The sequence below is a fragment of the Eretmochelys imbricata genome, chromosome 3 (genome assembly GCF_965152235.1).
Source record: "Eretmochelys imbricata isolate rEreImb1 chromosome 3, rEreImb1.hap1, whole genome shotgun sequence".
In the NCBI taxonomy this organism is placed as follows: domain Eukaryota; kingdom Metazoa; phylum Chordata; order Testudines; family Cheloniidae; genus Eretmochelys; species Eretmochelys imbricata.
In genome coordinates, this window is record NC_135574.1 from 31,219,742 (window position 1) to 31,235,319 (window position 15,578).

At 39.5% G+C, this 15,578-nt stretch overlaps 1 protein-coding gene across 4 annotated transcripts in view; it reads right to left on the reverse strand.

The window, feature by feature from the left end:
• TAF1B (TATA-box binding protein associated factor, RNA polymerase I subunit B) overlaps nucleotides 1-15,578 on the reverse strand; it is a 78,060-nt gene that overhangs the window by 41,849 nt on the left and 20,633 nt on the right. The window lies entirely within an intron of this gene.

Sequence of the window (15,578 nt, forward strand, 5' to 3'; positions counted from 1 at the left end):
TGTAATAGAAGAGGACGAACTAGTTTGCAAAAAGTAGATGATCCAATTTGTTAATATGAATAATCAGGGCATAGAAACAGATAATTGTTTTGGGTGAGCCCAGATTGCATCCTCTCATGCTTGTTATGACAGTATCAGAATGTTGCTAATCAACATGTGAAAAACTAAGAACCTATTGGCTAACTTTTCAGGTGCATTTTCTGGCCGCTTCTTTTAGACTGAGGGTTCACAAACTTTTTATTACTATGGATCACATCTCAATAGAGAAAGCCAATGGACCACTTCTCTCTCTCTCTCACACGATTGTACGGACCATTTCTCCTCTCATTTGTGATTACATAACATCCCTGTAGCAATTGTTTTGCATGTATTTGTCTTCAACTTTAATATAAGGATCTATCCTTCTTGAATTTGCTATGCAGTCTCCTTTGCTGTTGATTTAATTTCCTCTTTTTCTGTTTTATTCATCTCTCCCTGTACATTTTTGAACTGCTTATTCCTTTTCCTTTTGACCATGCTTTGCTTCCACTTGGACCCTTCGTTCCTGGACATGCAGTCTAGATATCAGGATTTCGTCTTCTCATGCTCCTCTGGGCACATTGACTAGTTGCTTTGTTCTCTGCTCCTCTGAACATTCCCCCTACTGATAGTGGTCAGCAGCTGTAGTCGCTGAAAGGGTCTCCTTTTTCCATCTCCTCTTTACAAGTGGACCTGGTAGAGGCCAATCCTGCCTCCTAGTTTCCAGATGTCTCTTTGCAATGAAGAGATTCAATACCTGTGGAACTATCTGAAGCGGCCTATGACCAGCCATCTCTCCCCAGACTACAGTTTGGAAAAATGTGCTAGGCTGACAAGGACCAATGACTAGGATATTGATTATTCCAACATGAAGGCTTAGAAGAAGATTAAGCTATGATTTTGGGGTCGGGGGGATTTAAAAAAAATTATAACTACACTGAAAAGTTGGTGCAACATATATTCTTTATAAAGGCAAATATAAACACAAAACACAGTAAGCTATTTATTGTAAAAGAGCTAGTAAATCAAGTTTGTAAACTAGAATAACCTGCATGCATCTAATAATCTGAAATGCAGTGAAGTCAGGAGCCGTAGATGCTGGGTGATGCAGAAGTGCTAATTTAGCCACTAGCTGATTTCATAACAGAGCTGACACTACTTCCAATAACTATGCCACATGTGAAATTTACAACCAAAATGATATTTGAAACTGAATGGGAATGAGCTGGTGACTCAGTACTTTGTATTATATAGATGTCCTTGGAGAGATGTCAGCTTAAAAATTCCTACATTAAAATGGAATTTCCTTACTTGCTTTGTGTTGCTCTCAGATCAGTCACTCTGTCCCCCTTCTCTACCCATTTGTCAGCCTCTCCATCATCTGAATCTTTTTCCATGCAGCCTCCACTGTGGTTCTATCTCCTTGAGATCATCCACAAGACCCTTACTTTCCTCATTTAAGTACATCTTAAAAACCCACTTCTGCCAATGCTATCTACAGTGAGTTTTGTTGATTTGTATACGACATTTTTTTTCCTGTTCCCCTAAACTCTATTCACCTGACAGACTATGAGCTCATTGGGATTATTCCCCAAGGTTGACAAAACACATGTTCAGATCAACCAGATGAAACGTCTCTTTAAAGATATGTAGCGAAGTCAGGTACCCATATGGAAAAAGAATTCACCAAAATGCATTGACCAGAAGAACTTTTACAATATTTCCAGGTATTGATGGCTCTAAAATTGTTCTGGAATGTCATCAAAGCAATTACCATATAATGTATTCCTAACACCTTAGATTATCAGAAGTGAAAGATTTTAAAAATCAAGTGTACTTTCCACCAAGAATATTTTTTTTGGCACCACATTCAACTTGGGCAGTGAAAATAGCACAGTTACTTCTGTTTTGTAGTTCGTTTCTAATATGTTGTGCTTACATTTTCCACAGCAAAAGACTTTACTAAAAAAGTACTGGATCCGTAAGGAATGTTTAAGAAATATAGAGCAGTGATGTAAAGGATGGACTAGATGATTGCATACATCTCTTCCAATCCTAATATCTATGAATCATATGTTGCTGCTGATGTAATAATGGAGGGGCATGCCTGAGACTACTAAAGGTGAACAAATGGCAGGAAAGAATAAAGGGTGAAATTCTTACTGCTCCATTTAGATAACTGTTCAATATTCCAAAGAAGAGAAAAAAATTGTGAGGACTCCACCATGAAAAAAAGAAAAGAAATACAGAGATCAATCTCATATTTAAAATAAGTTTTACAAGATTCCACAGGAATGAAGCACTAGGATAATAGTAAGCATTAGACTTGTCCACCTTGTAGAGCCTGGCATGTGTGTGGTTGAGATGGTTTCCTAAACTCTCTAGAATATTAAAAATGCAGCCAAGATCATCCTTATCAAACCATATGAAAAGCAACATTGGCACTGTGTCCATCTCCTATAATAACTGCACCTTTTAAACTCTCAGATAAAGCTACCAGTGTTGCTTCAGAAGCCAAAACTTACTCCAGAGGGCTGTGTTGGGCATCAAAGGAATGTTCTTTATTCAGGAAAAGCTTTCATTTAAAAAGGTTCAACATACAGAGAATGATCAATGATCAATCACTTCTGTGAGCAAATCCGTGGTATGCTATGGAGAATGACTGCCTAATGGTGAAATCATATCACATATCTATTTGAAGAATGCAGGACTGGTTGCTATCTTGTCCACAAGCGAAAACAACAACAACAGGAATTAGAGGATGAATACTGAATACAGAAGAAGCTTGCTTTGCTAGATAGCCAAATAAATTCCATTTATTTATTCTATCTGGAAGACTTTTCAACACAATGCTTCTTGGGGATGCATAACACTACTTTGGTTATTGGGTAATTTTGAATATGAAAGTTCTGGTTGAATGAGTTCTAATATATTATTAAACTGGCAAAGACACATGGTTGAGTGTTGCTTTGTACATGCTCACAAGACAAATCTGAGTGATAATGAACACTTAAACTTAATAAGTTTTAAAAGCCTACCTAGTGTTGTGTTGAATTGTCTAACAAGTATTAAAATTTAAAGCTTGCAAACAAGTTTTATTGAATTTCACAAATATTTTATTAGGTTTGTTTTCCTTCTTTATTAAGCAATGCTTTAAGACAGGTAGAGACAAGCTAGAGTTTCTGTTACACAACAGCAGGCTCCCATGATAAACCTGATTACAATAACCCTGTCAGAAGTGAACTTCCTCCTCAGCGCTTTTAAAAAAGCCTCACCCTTGCTTATTATCATTCTGAAGTAGTTTCAGAAGAGAAAAGGGAAATTGGCAGCTGTTAATTGCATATCTGCAATACATTAGGAAAAAAAAAGGAAACAAAAAATCCCACCAAATAGAAGGGTTAAAATGGACTCCAAAAACAGTAGCAGGACTGAGGAGGGAACTGGTGTTTATGGTTTTGAATGATAAAAATGAAGGCAGCACAGTTGATTTGCACAACTTATATGCTTCTATTTGTATTTCTTACTAAGCTCTAAAAACTCAACAGAGCCTTAACTGGCTTCTGTGTCAATTCTAACATCTTTGGGAAGGGGAATAGAGATAAGAATTTTATGAAATGACACTCAGAGGATACATCCAAATCTCAGTAGCCAGAAAAATAAGACACAGCCTACTTGCTATCATTCTTAGAAACTACCACCAAGTAACCATCTCTGTTCTGTGCTTACTTTTTATGGTGTAAACCAATTTATTTGGTTCTAAAAATTGTACTTCCAAAAACAATTTTAAGTCTCTTATCCACTGCCCCATCAAGTTTGCTTCTTGTAAACCACAGGTGCTTTAAAAGATGTAATATGTGCTTTAACCATGATGTAATTCTAATTGTGGCACCTCCACAATACGCATGTCACACTACCCTTCAAAGAAAAACAATGCATTCTTCAATAAAACATAATTTTACCATAATATTACCTTAAACAGTGTAAAAAGAAAAGGAGTAAGTGAGCTGTAGCTCACGAAAGCTTATGCTCAAATAAATTGGTTAGTCTCTATGGTGCCACAAGTACTCCTTTTCTTTTTGCAGATACAGACTAACACGGCTGCTACTCTGAAACCTTAAAAAGTATGTCTAGCACTTTAAATTTGGGCAAACTTGCCAAGCAAAGAAGAGGTTTCCTGCTCATCAAGTTTATGAACGAAGACCCCGATCCTGATTTCAATGGAGCTCTCCTTGGATGCAAGAATCTGCCTGCACTGTGTGGATCCAACTGTGCAATAGGGTCTAAAGACTCACAAAGGGACTGATACATGGAAGTAGAGAATGATGTACAGTTGTCACTGGAGTGGGGAAAGTTTTGTGGACATGAACAAACATTTCAACTTAATTCCCAACAGATTGGTTTTAAACAGTTGGTTAACAGATTTATCTACAGTCAAGAAGCTGCCTACAATAAAAATGCAAATGTACAATCCAACAAACTTGGGAGACTGGAATATTTTAAGCGCTGGAAGTTTCCTATAAGGGATACTGAAAACTTTAATTATTTGAAATTGTCTGATTTCAATAGAGTGCCTGTAGCAGGGTGGTCACCCCACTCCTGCCCTGAAGGGGTTAAAACAGCCCTGGGAGAGGGCTTCCCTGGGGAGCCCATAGTAAAAGCAGCCCTGCAGAGGGCTACAGCTGGGAATAGCAAGGCTGACTGGGGGAAGCAGCCACAGATGGGGCCACGCCCCAATCAGGCCACAGCTGGCCCTTATAAGAGGGCTGTGGGCCAGGAGTCTCACTCTAGCCCTGGATTGGGAAGGGCTAGCTGCCTGAGAACGAGGTATCTTAAGCGGAGCAGTGCTGGGGAAGGGCAAAGGGAGCTGAGGAGCCCCAGCCTAGTAAACCCCCAGGCTGCAGGCCTTGGTAAAGGCCCAGAAAGATACTGGGGCTGCAGCGGTGTAGCCTGGGAATAGGCAGAGGCAGCGGGTCCTAACTACTTGCCAATGATGAGTGGCCATTACACTGCAGTCTGCCCCAGTGAGCGGGGGTTAGATGATGATTGGTAGTAGCCACTGAGGTAAGGTGGGTTTAGAGGGTTGGGGGTTCCCCTTGAAAGAGAGACCCAGAGTGTGGGGGTACTGATGGGGCAGAACTCCAGAACCGGGGTCCGGGAGGGACAGAGGGCCAGCGGGAGATGAGACACCAGCCTGCAGAGGGCGCGCCAAAAGCTGGAAAGAGCTAATTCCCGAGACAACCAGCAGGAGGTGCAGCACTCATGAGTCTCGCTTCGCTCTAGTGCCCTTGTCTAATTTCAACAGATTTCCCTTAAATCGTATGTCTTTAAATGAATTTGAAAAATTAAATAAGAAAAAAGGGGGGAGATTTTCAAAAAGTCAAAGAGATTTAGAAGCACAAGTCCCAATGGAAGGAGGAGGTCATCCTCCATTCCAATCCTGCCTCAGCCACTGATTCACTGTGTAGCCTTGGGCAAGTCACTGTCTGTCGCAGTTTGCCCACCATACAATGTTCATAATACTTTCTTTTCACAGGAAAGATGTAAAGATAAATTCACTAATGACTGAGGCATGCTGATATTATAGTGATGCGTGCCAAAGAGGAGACCACGAGGAACCGAAGCATTCTGTAGTCAGTGCAGGGGTTGGATGGCACGCAGTAAATAAGGGAATGGAGCCACACATTGGAATTATGAAGATAAAAATAAATATTGAACAGCTGCTTCATTTTCCCAAGCACCATCCATCCTATGCACTAAAAATGGGTCCTGGATTAAAAACTACATATGATCATGTAATTAAAAACTGTAGCCTAATGCATACAAACAAGGGGACCAAATTAAGCTTATAAGGAAACCTCAATTCTGGCATTTCCTAATTTTTAAGTGCTTACCTTTGCAAACAAAATAACTTCTAAATGTAGGGTTTTTTTGTATGTAAATTATATAAGTTTAACTTATCCATGAATCAAAGCCCTGCATTTTCTGTAAGAGCTGAACAAGACAATGCTCAAAAATCTGATTCAAACGGTCTGGAAATACGCAGATAAACAATCTGTTTAATGTGAAAGTAGAATTGGAACAGAGAGAAATAAAATTAATAATTCATAAAAGGCTGTTTGTCATGTCTTCTTTTCCAGGATGGTACCATATGCTCTTTAATCTAAGATTATTAAGCTTCTGCTTTTATTGCATTTTTTCCCCATCAGACTCGTTGTGAATTTTCCTTCCCTTCACTGGTGCTGGGCTGCCAACATTATTCACCAATGTGAAAGACTTGGTAATCAAGATGAAAAGGTGAGCCATGCTGAAGAGATGAACATTCACTAGCAAGCTGTCCTAACAACTCCTCCAAAACAAAAACTGAGAAATATTTAAGCAAAGATTTCATATACATCTATTTAATGGGGCCACTTTTAGCCTACAGTAAAGAAACCTAGGCTTCCTCCCATACACTTTTAAAAAATGTATATCTGAAGAGATGAAACGTTGTCATAACATCCACTTGAAACCCTAGAAGGATGACATTAAGCTATATCTAATTTATACAACTCGCATACTACTTGGAGGGGGGTGGGGGGAAGGAGATTAATGTAACCATTTTGTGGATGTGAGTTTTAGATTTAAGTGTTCTCGCTGGTCAGTTTTTTAACACTGACAGCAAACAAATTCTGAGTCACCTTTAGTAAAACGGGGCTGCAAACAGTTGTGCTAAAATATTATGGAGGAGCGGCAGCACCTTCCATAGGTAAGGCCGAGCAGAGCTCTTTGTTTAAGATTGATATATTATCATGTGTTCTCGTACAATGCTGTCTTTCAAAGGAAAGCACAAGTCTTAGCTAGAGGCTTGAGAGAGAGAACAATGCTTAAATACACTTTAAATCTGAATTATACAAATTAAATATATAAATGAATAATTCAAGGGTCTCTGAATACTCCTCCCCTGCCTTTCACAGCATAAAATGCCCAAATGAGGTACTATATTTTCAGAGGAGTCCACAGTTCTACTTTCTCAAGCAAAAATACTCAGCATAAAAGGAATAGACTAAAGAGCATGATTATACTAACGTATTGTTTACTACAGTACATTTTTAACTGGACAAATCAAACATTAGTGATACAAAGCCAGCCACTGATTTTACAATGACACTGTCATGACTAGGATCATTCAGTAAAGGACCTGCTGACAAATACAACTGGTTAAAAGCTAGAGCGGCAGCAGGCAAGCTGAGCTGGTCAGGAAATTTCCACTATATTTTCCAAACAGCAAATGCCCGTTTCACAAAATTAAAGTTTTCCATAGGAAAACTACAATGTTGATGAAAAATTGATTTTTTCTGTCAGAAAAATTGAAGTGATGGCTCCCAGGTTGCGCACCTGAACAGGTTTTTGCCAAATTTTACTTTCACCCAGAAGCTGAAAATTTTACTTTGGTTCTCCTAAAACAGAAGTTTTCTGGAAATCTTTTCCCACTAAATCTTTGGTGGGAATGAATTTCCATTTTCTGGCCAACTTTACAGATATGATAACAGGGCATGCCAACAGAATAAAACTGAGTAACTAAAAACCAAGGAACATGTAAGCAAACACCATTCAATAGTTTGTGCCTGTTCATCTATCAATATATGAACTTCGAGAATGCACTGCAGCACAAGGCATATAACTAGCAGAAAAAAAACACACCTCTTTTAGTGTTAGAACAATTAGTAGTTTGTTAATGAATCTTCATAAAATGATTTGTTAAAAAATAAACCAAATGAAAACCTTCTACTGTAATACTAATTGCCAAAAAATATTCCATATAGAAAATATAACACTGTTTGTATCTGAGTTTGTTTAAACCCTCTTTCCCCAATCTACTTCAATTCTCCTTTCTTCCTACTCTTCCTTCTAACCCTGAAGCTGTGTCAGCAAGAGCAATCCAACTAGATGTTCAAGACAACTTCAAATCTACTGTTGGGCAGGATCAGAATTTGAAAGGGAAGCTGCTGCCATCCTGCTCCACCCTTCTTAGGTTACTTGCGGAGCTTGGTAGGCCAAGCAGTTTAATGTGAATACAGTGGAGCAAGGAGTTCTGCAAGGGAACTGTGTGATGGGCTTTCAAAATCATTTTCTGCTTATTGGGGCCCAGTAATTGAGCATTTCCACCTGCAAAGGAAAGAAGAACGAAAAGAACAAAAGAAGAGAAGAAGAAGGAAAATAATTTAATTTTAATCTGCCCCTTAATTGTGAGTTGGAAGACATGATGGGTTACAGGTGCCGTATTTTTTAAGTTAACGTTTTACCCGCAAAAGCCACTACGTATTCAGACCTGATTGTGTGTATATACAGTTACATCTGTTCATGCTATTTACAAATGCACTTTTTTTTCCCTACTTTTTCTTTTGATTACTTACGCAGAGTCACCCCAGCTCAAAAAATTTTAATTCTATTCTTTCTTGTGCAGCAGGCTTGTGTACTAAATTTGATCAATTACACATGTGGAAAGCAATTCAAAGCAAGGGAGTTTATAGGTATCCCTTAATGCCTGTAGAACCTTTATTAGTGAAGATGATGCAAGAACAGTAAAGAACTCAGCTTGCCTCGCAGATCTCAAAAGAAGTCTGCACAGCTGTCAGTCTAAAAAAAATTTTTAAACTTGCAAACTCAATACTTTAGAAATAGAATAACTGAGATGAACAGGTCACCATGACCACAACATTTTTCGCAGTGCTACTTCTCAGAGCAGAACCACACTTTAAAGGACTTGTTTTTACTACTACTTCTGACCTGACAAATCAGGAAATAGAGGAAACTAAATATCATGAATACTTAAATATTTTTACAGAAATTGGATATAACAATGATCTGGTTGATGATGAAGCTTTATGGTCTCAACAAGTGCATCTCTACCAGTCACCATCTCGGCCAACATTAGGGTTTGAACTGGGGACTTCCATAGCTAAAACGCTTGAGTCTCTACAGCATGAGCTTACTGACTCACACCCCGTCTGAGAACAGAAGAGAATGGACGGACATGGACACACATGCTCTCTGACCAGTAGATTACAGATTTACTCAGAAAAATGGGAAATTCAGATCTTCAACCCAGGCTATTTTATGCAGTAAAGTAATAGCAAATGACACATACAAGTACTAGTAAAATACTCATTGGGTTTACAAGTCAAAATTAAAAATAGGGGAACTTCTTACATATTAAAAACTCCAAAGAGATGAGGAAATGGTTTAGCATGTTCGTGTGTTCATTTTAGGGACATATTTCAAAACCCAGACTACATTTGTGTCACTTAGCTAAATCATTTCAGTCAAGCTGAAGGTAAGAATTTCAACAGAGTGGCCTGATGCAAGATATGGAACACCAGAAATAAAAAAGAATTTTACTCTTCTTTAGTAGGCGGGACAAGGTAGGTAAGTACAGTTCTGAAACGGAGTGATTCACTTCATCAGCCCCTCCTAGAAAAGTACTATAATTAGGAAGAATAAATCCACACCTATAACTAAAGAAATACTGTCTAGTTTATAAATTTGCACAGTTTGCCCAAACAGTGAATGTTAAGCAGCTCCTAACTTTTCTTCTATTAAAGTTGAGGAAATAATACATTTATATAGAATCTTTGATTTCCAAAGATCCCAAATAAACTACATGTACAGAAATAACTTAGTTACTGAAATGCACTTATTTTTTAGGTGAAACAGGTTAGCTGTTTAACATCATTCAGGTGCAAGCATACTGCAAAGACACAGCCAAGTTACTATGGCCTCACTGGTGCTGCACTCACCCAAGTGCATCAATAGGATTTCTGGGGTCATAACCCATGGTTCTGTGTGCTGCACTAAGCTGAGCTGCTCTAGGATTCTTTCCCCCAGTGAATTGTAGGACAATTTGTCTGTCCTTCTGGAACAGGCAGAATTTTGGGAAGGCACTGGAGGATCAACACTCCTCACTGCAAGGTACATTGGTTACCAGCCCGAGGGAAAGTGGCACCTAAGTTCTAGCCTATACCCCCAGACAAGCCAACCAGCCTGGGTTTAAAGTTACACCAAACTTGGGTGAGATGGCTTTATATGTGGACAGCGGGGGGGGGGGGGGGGGGCACGGCTAGTTGCAACAGCCAAGTAAGAGCCCAAAATAACTCCGCAGAGAGACATACCCTAAAAGACACAAACTCTAACAAATCAGTGCCAACTGACACCTTGCTAGGGCATTGATTCAGTATCAACTCAGGGGGGAAAAAGTGACACCTTATGAGTCACCAAGAGGAAAGGCAGTGTTCTAGTGGACTGAAGGAAGTAGGAGCTAGGAAATTTAGTCCTCTAATCCACAGAATAGGATTAGCAAACTGCCTCATAGTGCTGTCCCTGTGCCTCAAACCTGACTTGAAGGGATCATCTCAGAGCTTTATTTAATAACAGACTTTAAGGGGCTGAGGCCTGGTCTACACTACAGTTAGAAGAAAAGGAGTACTCGTGGCACCTTAGAGACTAACAAATTTACATGAGCTTAAGCTTTCATGAGCTACAGCTCACTTCGTCGGATGCATGCAGTGGAAAATACAGTAGGGGGATTTTATATACACAGAGAACATGAAACAATGGGTGTTACCATACACACTGTAACGAGAGTGATCAGGTAAGGTGAGCTATTACCAGCAGGAGAGGGGGAAAAAAACAAAACAAAAAAACCCTTTTGTAGTGATAATCAAGGTGGACCATTTCCAGCAGTTGACAAGACCTGTCAGGAACAGTGACAACTGTGAGGAACAGTAGGGGGGAAAAATAAACATGGGGAAATAGTTTTACTTTGTGTAATGACACATCCACTCCCAGTCTTTATTCAAGCCTAATTTAATGGAGTCCAGTTTGCAAATTAATTCCAGTTCAGGAGTCTCTCGTTGGAGTCTGTTTTTGAAGGTTTTTTTGTTGTAATATTGCAACTTTTAGGTCTGTAATTGAGTGACCAGAGAGACTAAAATGTTCTCCGACTGGTTTTTGAATGTCTTATTTGTGTTCTTTTATTCTTTTACGTAGAGACTGTCCAGTTTGGCCAATGTACATGGCAGAGGGGCACTGCTGGAGCTCCGGTGGCTGACAGCCTGGAGCCCCATTGCTTGGACCTCCGGGCTCTCACTGCCCCACAATGACAGTTAAATCGGGGGAAGTGCTCCTACTGAGGAAATGCACCACTGACAGGACTGTAGTGTGCACACAAAAAAAATGATGTAACTACCGTGGTGGCTGTACGTCAACGTAACTAAGTAGACTTATTTTTGTAGTGTAGACTTCCCCAATACTACAAAGACTTATGCACATTAGTATCTCTAGCCACATGAATTGCTCTAATTTGTTTCAAGGAGACTACTCACATACATATCTTTGTGGGATTGGACCCCAAAACAGTAGTTCTATATTGTTTTATAGAACCATAGAAATGTAGGGCTGAAAGGCACCTCACAGGGTCATCAAGTCCAGCCCCCTGCACTGAAGCAGAACCTATTAAACCTAGACCATCCCTGACAGGTGTTTGTCCAACCTATTCTTAAAAACCTCCAATGACAGGGACTCCACAACCTCGCTTTGAAGCCTATGCCAGAGCTTAACCACCCTTATAGTTAAAAAGTTTGGTAACCTTAAAAAATCCTAAGTTATCCTTACTAATGTATTAAAGTAATTTTACCAATTATTTTTTTCTTCAAAAAATTGGAAACATCAGTGATCATTTTCTTTTGTTAGGACACAGTAATCCATTTATCTTAAATACAGACTAACCTTTATAAGGCTAGCTAAGGAATGTGTGCTAAAGAAGTGAAAGAAAAACAACAATGGATGATTTTTAGAAACTCAAAATGCTTTTGCATTCAAACATTTTTTAAAATCTATTTATAATAGGTGCTTATTGTAAGCATTGCACACACACACAAAAATCTTTAAAAAAAAATCTCAAGGAAAACCAACCAGTTTAAATATAAGGCCAGAATACACTAAAAAAGTGTTCATTTTTCATTATTAGTCACACTAATGTAGTTTTCCATAAAGTAGATTCAGTGCTGTAAATGTACTGAACTATTTTTTGAAGGAGTGTGTAGTAGAGCTATTACTTCTCTTTGAATTAATTAGGTACTGTAAACCTAATCCTAACAGGAGATTTACTGACAGACAATCATCTAACAAATTTTATAATGAACCAGCACAGATTACTTGAAATCTATAAGGATTTGACATAAAGTGATAATTTCTAAAATTGAGCCCTTAAGGTTAACATGTAGGCCCACAGCCCAATCCTTGTTTCTGTCACGCACAACAGGAAGTTATCAAAACTGTTGTGTAAGTCTCTCTTCATAATCCACGGGAAATTCTGATTTTATATTTTCCTTCAGGCAAACTAGCAATTATTCTGCATCCAACACTCACAGGGAAAATAAAAGATTCCCACTGCCTTTTTATTATTATTATTTTTTTTAAAAACAACTAAAACTTGACAGATTTACAGAACAAAATGTTTTTTACGTCTTTAGTTTTGTTTGAACAATGCTGAATTGATTCTGCTGCATATTTGTGGCATCTGTTTAACTCAAGCCATTCTTATTGAGCAATCAAGATATTAGGTGGTCACAAGTAAAGAAAGAAAAATATTCACAGGCCATAATCACCACAGCAATCTTTCAACTGTACTTTTTACTATGAATATGTGAATTAGAGAGACGCAAAATCCAAGGGCAGATCTCTGAACACAACACTTTGGAAAAAGTGATATTTTGCAGTTGAGCACTCTTTCTAATATGAATGAGACAAGGTGGATGAGTTAATATTTTGTACTGTACCAATTTCTGTTAGTGAAAGAGACAAGCTTTCGAGCTTAGACAGAGCTCTTCTTCAGGCCTGGGAAAGATACTATGGGTATGTCTACACTGCAGTTAGACCCCCGCGGCTGGCCTTTGCAAGCTGACTCTGGCTCTTGGGCTAAAGGGCTGTTTAACTGTGCTGTAGACATTCAGGGACATCTCCGGGACTCTCCCACCTCACAGCGTTCTCGAGCAAGCGCTGCAGCCTGAGCCCAAATGTCTACACCACAATTAAACAGCCCCTGAGCCCGAGCCAGCTGGCATAAGCCAGTCACATGTGTCTAACTGCAGTGTAAACATACCCTCAGAGTGTCACAGCTAAATACAAGGTAGAACAGAACATTCAAGGTGAAGTGGGCAGTTAACACATCTGTAGTCATACAACAAAGGAGGGTTAGTGGGTTACAGATTGCTGAAATGAGCCATAAATCCAGTGTTTTTATTAAGTCCATGATTTTTAGTGTCTAGCAGAGATATGAATTTAACTTCCCAAACTTGTCTTTTGAAGGTGCTGTGCAGATTTCCTTTGAGGATGAGGATTGAGAGGTCAGATATGGAGTTATCATGTTATGAAACCTGTTCGTTCCCAGGTGATATTGTGTTTTTTACTTTTATCATGTTTCTATGAGAGTTCATTTGAGATCATAATGATTTTCTGTTTTCACCCACACAGTTATTAGGGCATTTAGTGCACTGGATGAGGTATAACATGTTGTGATATGCATGTGTAGAACCCATGAATCTTGAAAGGTTTGTTGTGGGGGGTACTGATCATCGTAGCTGTGGAGATATGTTTGCAGGTTTTGCATCTATTGTTCTGGCAGGGTCTGGTGCCACTATGAGTTGATGTGTCCTGATCTGTAGGGAGACCTTGCTTCTCATGGTGAGCTTGGCAAGGTTGGAGGGTGTTGCTTGAAAGCCAGAAGAGGGGGTTGGGAAAGATTTCTTTCAGGATGTGGTCCCCATCATGTATGGGTTGTTATTGTTTAATGATACCCCATGGGAAAGTATCAGTGTGGGGTGATAGGTGACTCCACTTAAGAGTAAAAGTATTCCACTTAGGAAGGAGCAATCAGTTCCACGTATACAAAATGGGAAACGATTGCTTAGGAAGGTATACTGTGGAAAGGGATCTGGAGGTCATAGTGGATCACAAGTTAAACATGAGTCAACTGTGTAACACTGTTGTTAAAAAAAAAGCAGACATCATTCTGGGATGTATTAGCTGGAGGGTTGTAAGCAAGACAAGAAGTAATTCTTCTGCTCTACTCCGCACTGATTAGGCCTCAACTGGAGTATGGAGTCCAGTTCTGGGCACTACATTTCAGGAAAGATGTGGACAAATTGGAGAAGTTCCAAGTCCAGAAGAGCAACAAAAATGATTAAAGGTCTAGAAAACATGACCTATGAGGGAAGATTGAAAAAATTGGGTTTGTTTAGTCTGGAGAAGACTGAGAGGGCACACGATAACAGTTTTCAAATATTGTACAAAAAAGGTTGTTACAAGGATTAGGGAGAAGAATTGTTCTCCTGAACCTCTGAGGATATGACAAGAAGCAATGGGCTTAAATTACATCAAGGGCGGTTTAGATTGGACATTAGGAAAAAATTCCTAACTGTTAGGGTAATTAAGCACTAGAATAAATTGCCGAGGGAGATTAAAATCTCGAATGACGGAGATTCCACAAAGAGCAGGTTAGACAAACACGTCAGGCATAGTCTAGATCAGGGTTCTCAAACAAAGTTGTTGCCATCTGTACGTTAATCCGTTCGCTACGACACGGTGTGCACATTTAATTGTAAGCACAGACCACAATCGCAGTTTTGCTTTTGCTCTTATTACAATGGATCGTTGGCTCATTCGTGCAACAGAAACAAAAACAACTCAAGCGAAAAACAAAGAAGCCGAAACTGATTCAAGTGAAGCACCGCCACCGCATATATCAGCATATGTACTTGTATACAGGGTGGGTGGGGAGCATAAACTACTACAGACACAAAGAAGGAGGGCATGATCAAATAAGTGTGAGCACAACTGGTCTTGATAAACATTTAATTTTACCTTGAGTGCAGGGGATTGGCCTAGAAGACCTCTTGACCTCTACCAGTCCTACGAGTCCATGGACTAGAAGTGCGTGATCAGAGGGTTTTTTCCTGAGAGAACCTGCTTCAATACAGAGTATTTGGGTGGTCTGTTCAACGATGCAGTCTACTTCTCTGAAGTGTTCTTGTTTGGTGACAATGGTTTTAAGTGTGTTAAGATGTGCATCCCAGACTTTTTCCTCAGAGCATAATTTGTGCTCTGACTGCCTGGCTGTACATAACATTTCTTGAATCAGGCAGAATAGGGACTTAAACCTGGGTCTTCCATGTTCCAGGCAGTGCCTTAGCCAACAGGTTATTGGACATTCTGGGGTATTCTGGTTTCTCTCTCTCCCTCTCTCTTTTTGGGGGGAAAGTCAAAAGATCGGTTTTCTTTCTAGGTGGAATGAAAAATTCTGAATCCTCAAAATTTTTCATGAAACAAAATTCTTGTTTCCAGTCAGCTCTTGTAATGCCTTCCTTGGTAAGGCATCAGTGGTCAGGTACAGGATGTTGTCAAGTTCTCCTTCCCGGGGGAATGGGAGGAGGAAGAGAAACCACACACACAGAAGCCACCAATTTCAGGCAGAAGAGGATCTGACAGTGCAGTGTACTCAAAGAGAGAATCCCATAGCTAGAAGG